Genomic DNA, 13,174 nt, shown 5'->3' with positions numbered 1-13,174 from the left:
TTTTTTTTGTTCTACTTGAGAAGACATCTACGCATGAACCTAGCTCATGATGCCACTGTAGGGGAACGTCGCATGGGAAACAAAATTTTTCCTACGCGCACGAAAACCTATCATGGTGATGTCCATCTACGAGAGGGGATTTCCGATCTATGTACCTTTGTAGATCGCACAGCAGAAGCGTTAATAAACGCAGTTGATGTAGTGGAACGTCCTCACGTCCCTCGATCCGTCCCACGAACTGTCCCGCGATCCGTCCCACGATCTAGTGCCGAACGGACGGCACCTCCGCGTTCAGCACACGTACAACTCGACGATGATCTCGGCCTTCTTGATCAAGAAAGAGAGACGGAGAGGTAGATGAGTTCTCCGGCAGCGTGACGGCGCTCCGGAGGTTGGTGGTGATCTAATCTCAGCAGGGGTCCGCCCGAGCTTCGCAGAAACGCGATCTAGAGGAAAAACCGTGGATGTATGTGGTCGGGCCGCCGTGGAAAAGTTGTCTCAAATCAGCCCTAAAACCTCCGTATATATAGGTGGGAGGGGAGGAGCCTTGCCTTGGGGCTCAAGAGGCCCCAAGGGGTTCGGCCGATGGGGGGGGGGGAGGAGGATTCCTCCTCCAATCCTAGTCCAACTAGGATTGGAAGGTGGAGTCCTTCCCTTCCTTCCCACTTCCCCTTTTTTTCTTTTCTCTTTGATTTTCTTATCTCCTACGCAGGGGCCTCTCTGGGCTTGACCACCAGCCCACTAAGGGCTGGTGCGGCACCCCTAAGCCTATGGGCTTCCCCAGGGTGGGCTGCCCCCCGGTGAACTCCCGGAACCCATTCGTCATTCCCGGTAACTCCGAAAACCTTCCGGTAATCAAATGAGGTCATCCTATATATCAATCTTTGTTTCCGGACCATTTCGGAAACCCTCGTGACGTCCGTGATCTCATCCGGGACTCCGAACAACATTCGGTAACCAACCATATAACTCAAATACGCATAAAACAACGTCGAACCTTAAGTGTGCAGATCCTGCGGGTTCGAGAACTATGTAGACATGACCCGAGGGACTCCTCGGTCAATATCCAACAGCGGGACCTGGATGCCCATATTGGATCCTACATATTCTACGAAGATCTTATCGTTTGAACCTTAGTGCCAAGGATTCATATAATCCCGTATGTCATTCCCTTTGTCCTTCGGTATGTTACTTTCCCGAGATTCGATCGTCAGTATCCGCATAACTATTTCAATCTCGTTTACCGGCAAGTCTCTTTAATCGTTCCGTAATACAAGATCCCGCAACTTACACTAAGTCACATTGCTTGCAAGGCTTGTGTGTGATGTTGTATTACCAAGTGGGCCCCGAGATACCTCTCCGTCACACGGAGTGACAAATCCCAGTCTTGATCCATACTAACTCAACGCACACCTTCGGAGATACCTGTAGAGCATCTTTATTGCCACCCAGTTACGTTGTAACGTTTGATACACACAAAGCATTCCTCCGGTGTCAGTGAGTTATATGATCTCATGGTCATAGGAATAAATACTTGACACGCAGAAAACAGTAGCAATAAAATGACACGATCAACATGCTACGTCTATTAGTTTGGGTCTAGTCCATCACATGATTGTCCCAATGATGTGATCCAGTTATCAAGCAACAACACCTTGCTCATAGCCAGAAGACCCTGACTATCCTTGATCAACTAGCTAGCCAACTAGAGGCTTGATAGGGATGGTGTTTTGTCTGTGTATCCACACATGTATCTAAGTCTTCATTCAATACAATTATAGCATGGATAATAAACGATTATCTTGACACAGGAATTATAATAATAACTTATTTATCATTGCCTCTAGGGCATAATTCCAACAAATGATACAAGTCCAAACAATACATAATAATAGCTAAGATATATATATATATATATATATATATATATATATATATACACACACACACACACACACAAGTATTCGTTATTGTGAACACTACTCATCTGAATCGTCTAAATCATAATGTCCACCTGGTCTGAGGTGACGCTGGCCATTGTTGACGAGTCGAATCTTGCAGTACAACTCATATGAAACGTATGCATCTTTTGCTGCATACTCAATGTTGATACCGTCAAGTGGGGTCCTCTCCCAAAGTCTGTGCTGAGACTTTTTGAATTTGGTCTTCATATCACCACACTCCTCGTCGATCAAGGCGACTGCCATATGAGCCATTGAAGTCCTGTCATGTTGAAGCCTGAATTCCTATTGGAGATCAATGGGGCAATGAGCTGGTATCTCCATACCGAAGTTGTGCCTGATCTTCAGCTTGTCGTTCCTTATGTCAAAGGTAGCAAAACTTATGCCGATGCGAAGGAAGTCCATGAGTTCTGGACAATGCTTGTCACTACTGCAATAACAACAAATTAAAATGGAACAAATGTTACATACTGCTGCAACAAGGATAAATGCTTCACTACAACTAAAGAGAACATTTATCTTTAGGATTCAAATGTAACATATTGCTATCCTATGCAATTTTCATATCAACCGTAAATTAACTATGACATATATGCCAAGTATGCCCGCATAAACATATCAGCAGGCAGTGTACGGGCACATGCATATGCAAAGATTGTAAAATTCCTAAAGATTAAAGTCCAAGACAAAATCATGACGAAGAAGAAAATCAAAAAAGAAGACAATGCCACTTCCATTGGCAGCCAAGACACGGTGTGCAAACCTCTCCAACATGCACGCAATACCCTAGAAAGAAGGGCTATAATGGCTGCAAAGCCTATAAAGCCTAGAAGGCCTAAAAACTAGGTGCATGATGGACAAGGAGAAAGAAGGAGTAAATAATAGAGGAGCCTTATCCCGGAAGCCATCCAAGAGGGGCTCTCTTGCCTATAAAAGGAGGAGTCTTGCTGCGAAGAGAGACACCAGACGGAGAAGAACCAGCCACAGATAGAGCACAGAGTTGCAACTCAGCTAGCAAGCTCTTTGCTCAGTAGTACTAGTAGTAGTACTTCCTCATCGTGTAATAAAGAGCTACAATATTTAGAGCATTTGTAAGCTCGCGAAGGTAGTTAGAAGGTAATTTATTTATCCTTGTGTAAACCCTCCGGGGGTTCCCGAAAGGGAAAACCATATGTAAATTGTGGAAATGATGTAGTTTCGTGTTTTCACTTGGTATTTTATTTTTGAATTTATGGAACGAGTTCTTATGCTAGGGATCCTATAGGAGAAAACTCTGCCGGTAGTTCTCTGTGTAGCCTATTATGGCATTTGAATGAGAACCTTATGGCCGTAGAGAAGTGTTCCCTTAGGGTGGAACTGCGTGGGAAGACAATAGGAATTTACTCCATAAATTTGCAACTAAAACATCAAGTGAACAAACTTAGCTACATCTGAAACAACATAATGATAAATATGATGAGTACTGAGTAGGATATTACACCACTACGTACACCTCAGTTGTCTTGTTGGCCTCGACAACCCCTCAAAGATCCTGCAATATAAGCAAAATAATTTAAAAACACTTCGTATTAAAAATAATATAAAAATAAATAAATAAGTTTGTATTTACTTTAATAACTCGTATACGTAATCACGTATATCAACATTAAAACCTGAATTTATAACATAATATAGTTTAGATTAATTATAAATATTTTAATAATTCCGTATATTTGGTAATCTAGAATCTGAGTGTATATTGATATGAAATATCAATTATATGGGCAGGGAAGACCCCCCTCAAAAAAAATGCAGCAATGTATGCGTACGCATATCAAGAGCCAATGCACACACATGTGCATGTTTGCAGCCAAGTATGCCCGCATACACATATCAGCAGGCAGTGTATGGGCACATGCATATCCAAAGATTGTAAAATTCCTGAAGATTAAAGTCCAAGACAAAATCATGACGAAGAAGAAAATAAAAAAAGAAGACAATGCCACCTTCATTGGCAGCCAAGACACGGTGAGCAAACTTCTCCAACATGCACTCAATACCCTAGAAAGAAGGGCTATAATGGCTACAAAGCCTATAAAGCCTAGAAGGCCTAAAAACTAGGTGCATGATGGACAAGGAGAAAGAAGGAGGAAATAATAGAGGAGCCTTCTCCCGGAAGCCATCCAAGAGGTGCTCTCTTGCCTATAAAAGTAGTCTTGCTGCGATGAGAGACACCAGACGGAGAAGAACCAGCCACATATAGAGCACAGAGTTGCAACTCAGCTAGCAAGTTCTTTGCTCAGTAGTAGTAGTAGTAGAACTTCCTCATCGTGTAATAAAGAGCTACAATATTTAGAGCATTTGTAAGCTCGCGAAGGTAGTTAGAAGGTAATTTCATTATCCTTGTGTAAACCCTTCGGGGGTTCCCGAAAGGGAAAACCATATGTAAATTATGTTGTGAAAATGATGTAGTTTCGTGTTTTCACTTGGTATTTTATTTTTGAATTTATGGAACGAGTTCTTATGCTAGGGATCCTATAGGAGAAAACTCTGCAGGTAGTTCTCTGTGTAGCCTATTATGGCATTTGAATGAGAACCTTATGGCCGTAGAGAAGTGTTCCCTTTGGGTGGAACTGCCTGGGAAGACGATAGGAATATACTCCATAAATTTGCAACTAAAACGTCAAGTGAACGAACTTAGCTCCATCTGAAACAACATAATGATAAATATGGTGAGTACTGAGTAGGATATTACACCAGTGCGTACACCTCAGTCGTCTTGTTGGCCTCGACAGCCCCTCAAAGATCCTGCAATATAAGCGAAATAATTTAAAAACATTTCGTATTAAAAATAATATAAAAATAAATAAATAAATTTGTATTTACTTTAATAACTCGTATACGTAATCACGTATATCAACACTAAAACCTGAATTTATAACTTAATATAGTTTAGATTAATTATAAATATTTTAATTATTCCGTATACTGAATTTGAATTGATATTACTATTAATTATTCGGGCGCAAAGGACATATACCCCGACTGAATACTGATAGGAATCTAGAATCTTAGTGTATATTGATATGAAATATCAATTATATGGGAAGGGAAGACCCCCCTAAAAAATGCAGCATGTATGCGCACGCATATCAATAGCCAATGCACACACATGTGCATGTTTGCAGCCAAGTATGCCCGCATACACATATCAGCAGGCAGTGTACGGGCGCATGCATATTCAAAGATTGTAAAATTCCTGAAGATTAAAGTCCAAGACAAAATCATGACAAAGAAGAAAATCAAAAAAGAAGACAATGCCACCTCCATTGGCAGCCAAGACACGGTGTGCAAACCTCTCCAACATGCACTCAATACCCTAGAAAGAAGGGCTATAATGGCTACAAAGCCTATAAAGCCTAAAAACTAGGTGCATGATGGACAAGGAGAAAGAAGGAGGAAATAATAGAGGAGCCTTCTCCCGGAAGCCATCCAAGAGGTGCTCTCTTGCCTATAAAAGGAGGAGTCTTGCTGCAAAGAGAGACACCAGACGGAGAAGAACCAGCCACAAATAGAGCACAAAGTTGCAACTCAGCTAGCAAGCTCTTTGCTCAGTAGTAGTAGTAGTAGTACTTCCTCATCGTGTAATAAAGAGCTACAATATTTAGGGCATTTGTAAGCTCGCGAAGGTAGTTAGAAGGTAATTTCTTTATCCTTGTGTAAACCCTTCGGGGGTTCCCGAAAGGGAAAACCATATATAAATTATGTTGTGGAAATGATGTAGTTTCGTGTGTTCACTTGGTATTTTATTTTTGAATTTATGGAACGAGTTCTTATGCTAGGGATCCTATAGGAGAAAACTCTGCCGGTAGTTCTCTGTGTAGCCTATTATGGCATTTGAATGAGAACCTTATGGCCGTAGAGAAGTGTTCCCTTCGAGTGGAACTGCCTGGGAAGACGATAGGAATTACCTCCATAAATTTGCAACTAAAACATCAAGTTAACGAACTTAGCTACATCTGAAACAACATAATGATAAATATGATGAGTACTGAGTAGGATATTACACCACTGCGTACACCTTAGTCGTCTTGTTGGCCTCGACAGCCCCTCAAAGATCCTGCAATATAAGAAAAATAATTTAAAAACCCTTCGTATTAAAAATAATATAAAAATAAATAAATAAGTTTGTATTTACTTTAATAACTCGTATACGTAATCACGTATATCAACATTAAAACCTGAATTTATAACCTAATATATTTTAGATTAATTATAAATATTTTAATTATTCCGTATATTTGGTATCAGGTCCAGCGTTTGAAACATTGATAGGTTAAAGTATTTAAACTTAGAAGTTACCGCGGGTAAAGTAATAAATTCTAAAGAGAATATTAATATAACGTACAGAATATATCCTTCTGAGGAGCATACCTGGCATACATCTCATAGCCAGCTAAATACATTTGTCGATTTGATATATAACTTCTACATATCTTGGGGGGAAAGACAAGATAATTTAGACCAAAAATTTGAGAGTTTATCCAAAGAATACCAAAAGCTTGCGGATAAATATTCTGGTCTGAACAATAGAATTGATCTCGCCTTACATAAGCTAGAAGAAGCAAAGGCCAGGAAGAATGTACTTTGCAAGAATAACGATTATATTAAAGAAGAAGTGTTGTAATTGGCCGTTACCTAAGTAAAGGCGAAGACTCACTCCCTCGCACAGAAGCAAGACAAGATATACTCGATACTAGATCATGATAGGCGCGCGTTGCCGCGCTTGTCAATTTTTTCAATAGAATGATAGGAAATTACGTACATATATGATGACATGAAACACACATAAACAACTGCATGCCATAAAAATGAAGGACAAATTCCGAACTGCAAATAATGAGCCATAAATTTAAAAGTCATTTAATATACAGATTGAACTACCAGCACATCAACAAATACATCATCTAGTGTCCGAGTCATATACTTCAATAGTTTATAATGTTACAACAGATCAGGTACATGGTTGGGCGTTGGCCATATCCAAATGAGAAAACACAAACACAGACCCTCTGATAAACAGCTACTATCATAGTGTACACAAAACATATCAATCAAGTTCTGTGCTGACCTCCAAGTCCCATTTCTCTACAAAAATCACTTGCAAACGACTAAGCGGCAACTGAAAATTAGACTCATGTTGAATCTATGTCCAAGTGCACTACATAGCATAGAAAAACAATGTGCAAAGATGACAGGAGAAGAGTACAGTGGGTGCATTTGTTTGTTCTTGGATATAGATTTCAATTCATATATAAAATTATGTTGATTTCATGTGTACAATAAATTTATCTTCATTCTTAGTCAAAAAACAATAATTTTCATCCAAGAAAGTGAAAAATAAAACCTGTAATTTCGTGGGAAGGAAGCACATATGGTCATTTGTTTAAAGTAACATCACGATTTGTTTTTACAGTAACTTCAATGGTGGAAGATTGAAGTGACATGTAGGCAACACTGGCTAATAAACAAGAAAGAAGAAAAACACATAAATCCACAATTAATAAAAAGTGGGCTTGGTCAATAGTTTACCTCAACTTCCAACTGGAAGAGTAGGGTGATGAATGAAATACGAGTGACAAACTGATTTATGTAAGAAAAACAAGATAACCTTTCATGGACGCACGTCTATTCAGTTGCACAAAAGCTTCTAAATCAGGACGACCATGCAAACACATGGTTTGACCCTACCAGCTTCTTAAATCATGAACCACTGATCTGAAAACACAAAATTGGCTATGAAACAAGACATAATGGCCAACTTTATTGCAAAGAGTGCAAAACATGTACCATGAATCAAACGATATCATTTTACCAATATGGGACTATAGCAAAGCACCTGGGCTACTAAATATAATCACAAAGGGATGATTGCCCTCGTATAAGGAAAAACCATGAACTTGTACAATCATCACCCTTTTGATTTTAACCATGTTATTTAGAGCTAGCAGGCATCGACCCCTATCCACACAAGTTGAAGGTCACAATCTCCCTCGCGGACTATGTGACCAAGTACAACTAAAAGCTTGGCTGGTGTTGATTCTTTCTATGTGAAAGTAATTGTAGTTAGTATTGCCAAAGTTTCCTGCTCCCTGAAATGATTTGTTTATGCCTGCAAGGGAGGGTCATGATTAAGAGAGTTTCCTCATCCAAACTCTTTTGTTACGATCTCTATGGCAATGGGAGAAGGTTCAGGTCATGGCTGGGGTCAGGTATCAGTTGTACCAGTTGGATCAAGATGATGAAATTGGCATATTAGAAGCATGTTTTTTTTCATATTGTACTTTTTTCTGCATCATTTGTCTTCCATCACCAAAATACATGGAAGTGATTTCTAGTTTCTTATCTCTCTATTAGTGGCTCAGAGATAGCAAAAACTGAATTCCACAAATTCCACAATGTTCTGAAGCGTGCGCATGGGTGGGGGTGTATTGTTGGTATAATAGGATACCTAGGAAAATTTGTGTGCTTGTCCAATTTAGCAGTTCCTCGTTGAGGATTATATCTTCTCTGTCTGAAAGTCAAACAATCCTAGAGAAGCCAATGCTAGTTAGCAGCTGGAGGTTCTTTTCTGTTTTTTCTCTCGTGCTTCTGCGCTCGTCTTTGTATTCTACTTGTACTCTTCAATGGCAGTTACAGTAAAAAAGAAAATTTGAACAATGCTAGAGAAATCCTTGAAATTAATCAAACATAAATTATAATAGGTTAAATTTTGGAAGCAATGCCATAGGGATGTATCAAAAAATTACCCCACCACCTTTCAAAGTATTTTTATTTTGGTAAAAATGGTTACCATGCATCAAAATATGTTTTCTACTATTGTAAGTTTTATGAAAAGAATTTATATGATACCTAGCAAGCTGAGAGTTGGTAATTAAGTTTTTTTGGAAAACTTCCAGCTAGTTCATAATATTTTCTTAGTATATGTGGTAAATAAAGACACATGTGAATGTATTTATTGTAATATACACTTACACAAAGTATATAAATCCTTGGGGTAGCAATCATAACTCCCGCTTGATAGATGCATGACCTAGGTATTGCATCGATATATATTTTGTTCACAGAAACTATAGTTGATATGTATGATTGGGAAATGACGTTACAATGCCTTTTCTTTCAACTATTTCCTGTCATAGTAACACTTCATTTTTGACATGCATATCAGATAGGAGTAGCGGGGTGAACTTAGCATATTTGGCAGAAATTTAATATTGCTCTCACCATTCCTCTATATGTTACCAAACCGAGAGAACTGGGCGTTGTACTATTGTTGCTGGAAAGGTGAGATACGATAGTAAAGCGATACTCCTGATCACTGATATGATCCCATGTTTGTATAAGAAACACCTAGGAAATACAAGAAGTTACAACACCACTGTTGTTGCTGTTGCGTACATGTTTTGGATGATTCACTCTGTTCTAGTCTGAAGAAAATAATTGACGTGACAGGGGATAGATAATTCAGAAGTTCAGACTTGAGACAGGGGAAGAGGTGTGTCCTGACTGTACCTTTCTTCTGGTACGGGACGAGCTCTGGTAGCACTAAGACCTTGTCGGCGGTTTCGGTAATCTTCAAGAACTTGCCCTTGATATCCCTTATTATGACATCCGCCATGCTGGCCGGTGGCCACTGGCCTGTTGACGATCATGGTGAATCGGCCGGAGGTGCTCTGCTGCTCGATCTCGGCGCTCGTCCGCACCCTCAGCTTGTTGCTCACATCCACCACCTTCTTCTCACACGCACCCTTAGCTACGTAAAGGAGCTGCCGCCGGGCAACGTGAAGGCGCTGCCGCCGGGCAAGCCGCCATCGCAGGTAGGGTTTGTAGATGGGTCGGGTGGCGAGATCCGAGCGGCCTGGGAGGGGTCGCTGCCCCTTCGTAGTCTTTTTCTCATTATTAGGGCTACTCGCATCGCCAGATGGATCCTTCGAAGCCCAACGGTAGAATGGCTGGCCGGCGGCCCAATTGCACCAGATGTCTTTGTTTCGGCGTCTAGAGCAGCAGCCCACAGGACAGATAGTCCATATTTCGCACAGTGCGCTGCCGATTGCTTTCTAGACAAGATCAGACGGCCAAAAACGTCTAGATCGCAAAAACGGACGGTTAAAAATGTAAATCGCTGTGAGGACAGGGATTAGGTGCAGTTTTACTGTCCTTAATAAAGAAGTTGTTGCAAGAAGTTAAAACTTTGATTGTCTCATAATTATATGACTGAATATAGCCAAGCATTAAACGAAGTAGCCAAATACTTGTCACCTCCTGTTGGATTTTCTGATCACGACTCACCAAAAGAAGACTCTAAAATTATAATAAGACAAAATAATACAGTTCTTCAGCTATTAATCCAAGTTTTAGACAAGCTAAAAAGTGTCCAAAAGAAAAAAGAAATTGTGCTATCGTCATCTGGAATCGTAACATCATCAAGAAATATTAATTCAGAAAAATGGACTTATCTAAAGGCTTCCTTAGAAGAGATAAAACCCTCCAGTTAGTAAGGCAATACTCAAGACCACTCGCAATGAAGCATAGATTATCATGTAAAGCCGATGATATTGATAGTATTGAAGAAGTTATAGATATTCAGAGAGACCTCGAAAGATATCAAAAGGATACCCTAAGAAAAATAAAACCGCAATAGGTATATCACAAGGGTATGTTTGAGAGTAAGAGCGGGTTATACCGAATACCGAGAGAAGTAGAACTAAGTGTGTTAACACACCCAGTTGATTAAAGAATAGTAAGCAAAAATATTGAAAATGAACTAAAATATTGTGGTTACAAATATATTCATCAAGGTATGTATATTATAGGAGTTAAAGGCATGACAAGAAAGAAATTAGGAGCAAAGGTGCTTATAACTCTATTAGACCGAAGGTGGGAATCAGTACATAAAGCAGCATTAGGATTTTTAGAAGGAGATATGAATGAAAATAGATTAATAACCTATATAGCTCCAGACCTAATGATGCATGTAAAATAATTTATTGAAAAAATGAGTTTTGGTTTCCAAACTAAGGGATACGAAGATTTTAAAGGAACAAATTTGTTAGTAAGCATAGAATTTATAGGAAGGCTCACTAACAGAAGTAACTCTAGTTATAGAGTTAATGTGAGCGATGTAATTGATAGTATGCAATCAAAGGGTATTAAAATTATGAATCCACTTAAATTTGGTTCTGAAGAAAGAGCGGGAGAAGAGTGGAAGATTGGTGAATTAATAGAGAAAAAAGAATTAAAGCAACCTGAAAACTATATAAGTTATCAAAATTGTGAAGGAAGTAGTAGCATTAGATTTATGAACTATAAATCGACATCAATAGAAGACGCAAAATCCTTTATGTCAGAAACATAATCTATTGATGATAAGAATAAAGGTGTGACTGAATGCATGGAAAAGGCTAATTTAGATGATGAAATAATTCACTGGGAAAATAAGCTAAAGCATATAGATTGGGAATATAAAAGTTCTATGACAAAAGATTGGCCTAAGATAAGAGAAAGATAATTGTTTATAATTAGAGAAATTGCAAGGTTAAAAAAACTAAAAAATGAGAAAAAGTTGGTAACTAGTGGTTCAGTTATGCCAAATACATCATCAATTGAAAGGGGAGAACATGCTGGTAGTAATAATGATACTATCACTAATAGAGATAAGAATATTGCTCAGGAAGAAGAAGTTGTTAGTGAAGAAGAGCAATGGGATATAAATAATAAGTTATTACTAGAAAGTTATGAAGAGGAAGAGGAATTAGTAAAAGATATGTGGCTAGAAGATGAAAATTATAATGATTCAGAGCAAAATAGTGATTTTTATAACTCACTAGATGATGTGGGGCTACAAAATTTAGACAATGCAATGGAAGCTATGGAAGTAGAAAGTAGTAATAAAAGAAGAGAGGGATATGGCGAGTCTTCGGTAAAAAGAGAAGGAGAGAGAGAGAGACCTACTAGATCAGCTGGACAATGGCCTCCAGAAAAGGATGATTATCAACCTACATAAATCCGTGGACAATATAGATATATGGGTGCTAAAAGAAGAGATTTTGAAAAGCCAGTGCAATTTCAAAATTATAAGAATGATGGCGCTATTTTAAACCAAGCAGCTCATGACCCGATAGATTGGCCGAATATAATCAACATATGGAAAGGTTTAATAGTTCAAAAATATATACAAAACCAGTATAATATAGGAACTAAGGTAGAAGATATGTTAACATATCTTGAAACATTTTTAGGAGAATCTGTAAAAGTTCTATGGGAACAACGGGTAGAGACATATCCTAATCAGTATGAAGAATTAAAAAGGGCCGGAAGTAACCCTAATAACTTTGCAAATGTTATTTCAAATATGATCATTGCAGAAGACCCGAATTAGGATATACCTCACTACAAAACGAAAGGTTGAGAGAAATAGAAAAACTAACATTAACTAGCTGGAAAGGAATAAAATAATTCTCTCAACATTATTTATATAATGCTACCACTGCGAAGCAATGGTTTAATGTAGGTGTAGTAGAAATATATTTTAATAAGTTGCCAGACCCTCTAGGATTCATAATATTTGAAGAATATAAAAAACAAACAGGCAGAAACGTGGAAAATATATCAAGCCATAACATTTGTTTTTAAACAATTAAGAAAGGTATGTATAGGCATACAAGCCCAAAGGTCTATGAAGAAGTCAGATTACAATTTCTGTAATAACATTGTCCAAATACCGCTTACGTATGGAGAAGAAAGGCATCGAAAAAAATAATATTATAAACCACAAAGGAGAGATAATAGAAATTTTAGAACAAAGAAAAGATATTTCTTAAGAAGGTCCGATAATAGAGCCCCATTCTTACATAAAAGAAATGTAAGAAGATATAATCCTAAGAAATCATATGATAAAACATGCAAGTGTTTCATATGTAACTCTCCCGATCACTTAAGTAGAACTTGCCCTGATAAAGACCAGAAAAGGTACTCTAGCAAATATGAGGAGCAAGAGAGAGTATTAATAGTAGATAGTGTTAATGAGAATATATTGGTATGTGATGATGAAATAAAAGACGACGAGTCAATATATTCAAACATAGAGACAGATGAAGTAGAAAATGAGACTCCAGAATATGAATCAAGCGATGATGAAATAGACCCAATTGATGAATTAGCTGGTTTAAAGATCG

At 38.3% G+C, this 13,174-nt stretch overlaps 1 long non-coding RNA gene across 1 annotated transcript; it reads right to left on the bottom strand.

Annotated features, from left to right (window-relative positions):
• Window positions 1-7,353: 7,353 nt before the first annotated feature.
• LOC123395504 lies at window positions 7,354-9,870 on the bottom strand. Its single transcript, XR_006609773.1, has 2 exons — window positions 9,513-9,870; window positions 7,354-7,718 (listed from the first exon to the last, which is right to left on the bottom strand). It is a non-coding gene; the product is annotated as an uncharacterized LOC123395504 (long non-coding RNA).
• Window positions 9,871-13,174: the final 3,304 nt, after the last annotated feature.

This window comes from Hordeum vulgare, chromosome 5H, assembly GCF_904849725.1.
Source record: "Hordeum vulgare subsp. vulgare chromosome 5H, MorexV3_pseudomolecules_assembly, whole genome shotgun sequence".
NCBI lineage: Eukaryota > Viridiplantae > Streptophyta > Magnoliopsida > Poales > Poaceae > Hordeum > Hordeum vulgare.
The sequence above is the reverse complement of the archived record's forward strand: the minus strand, read 5'-3'. Positions and strand labels throughout refer to the sequence as shown.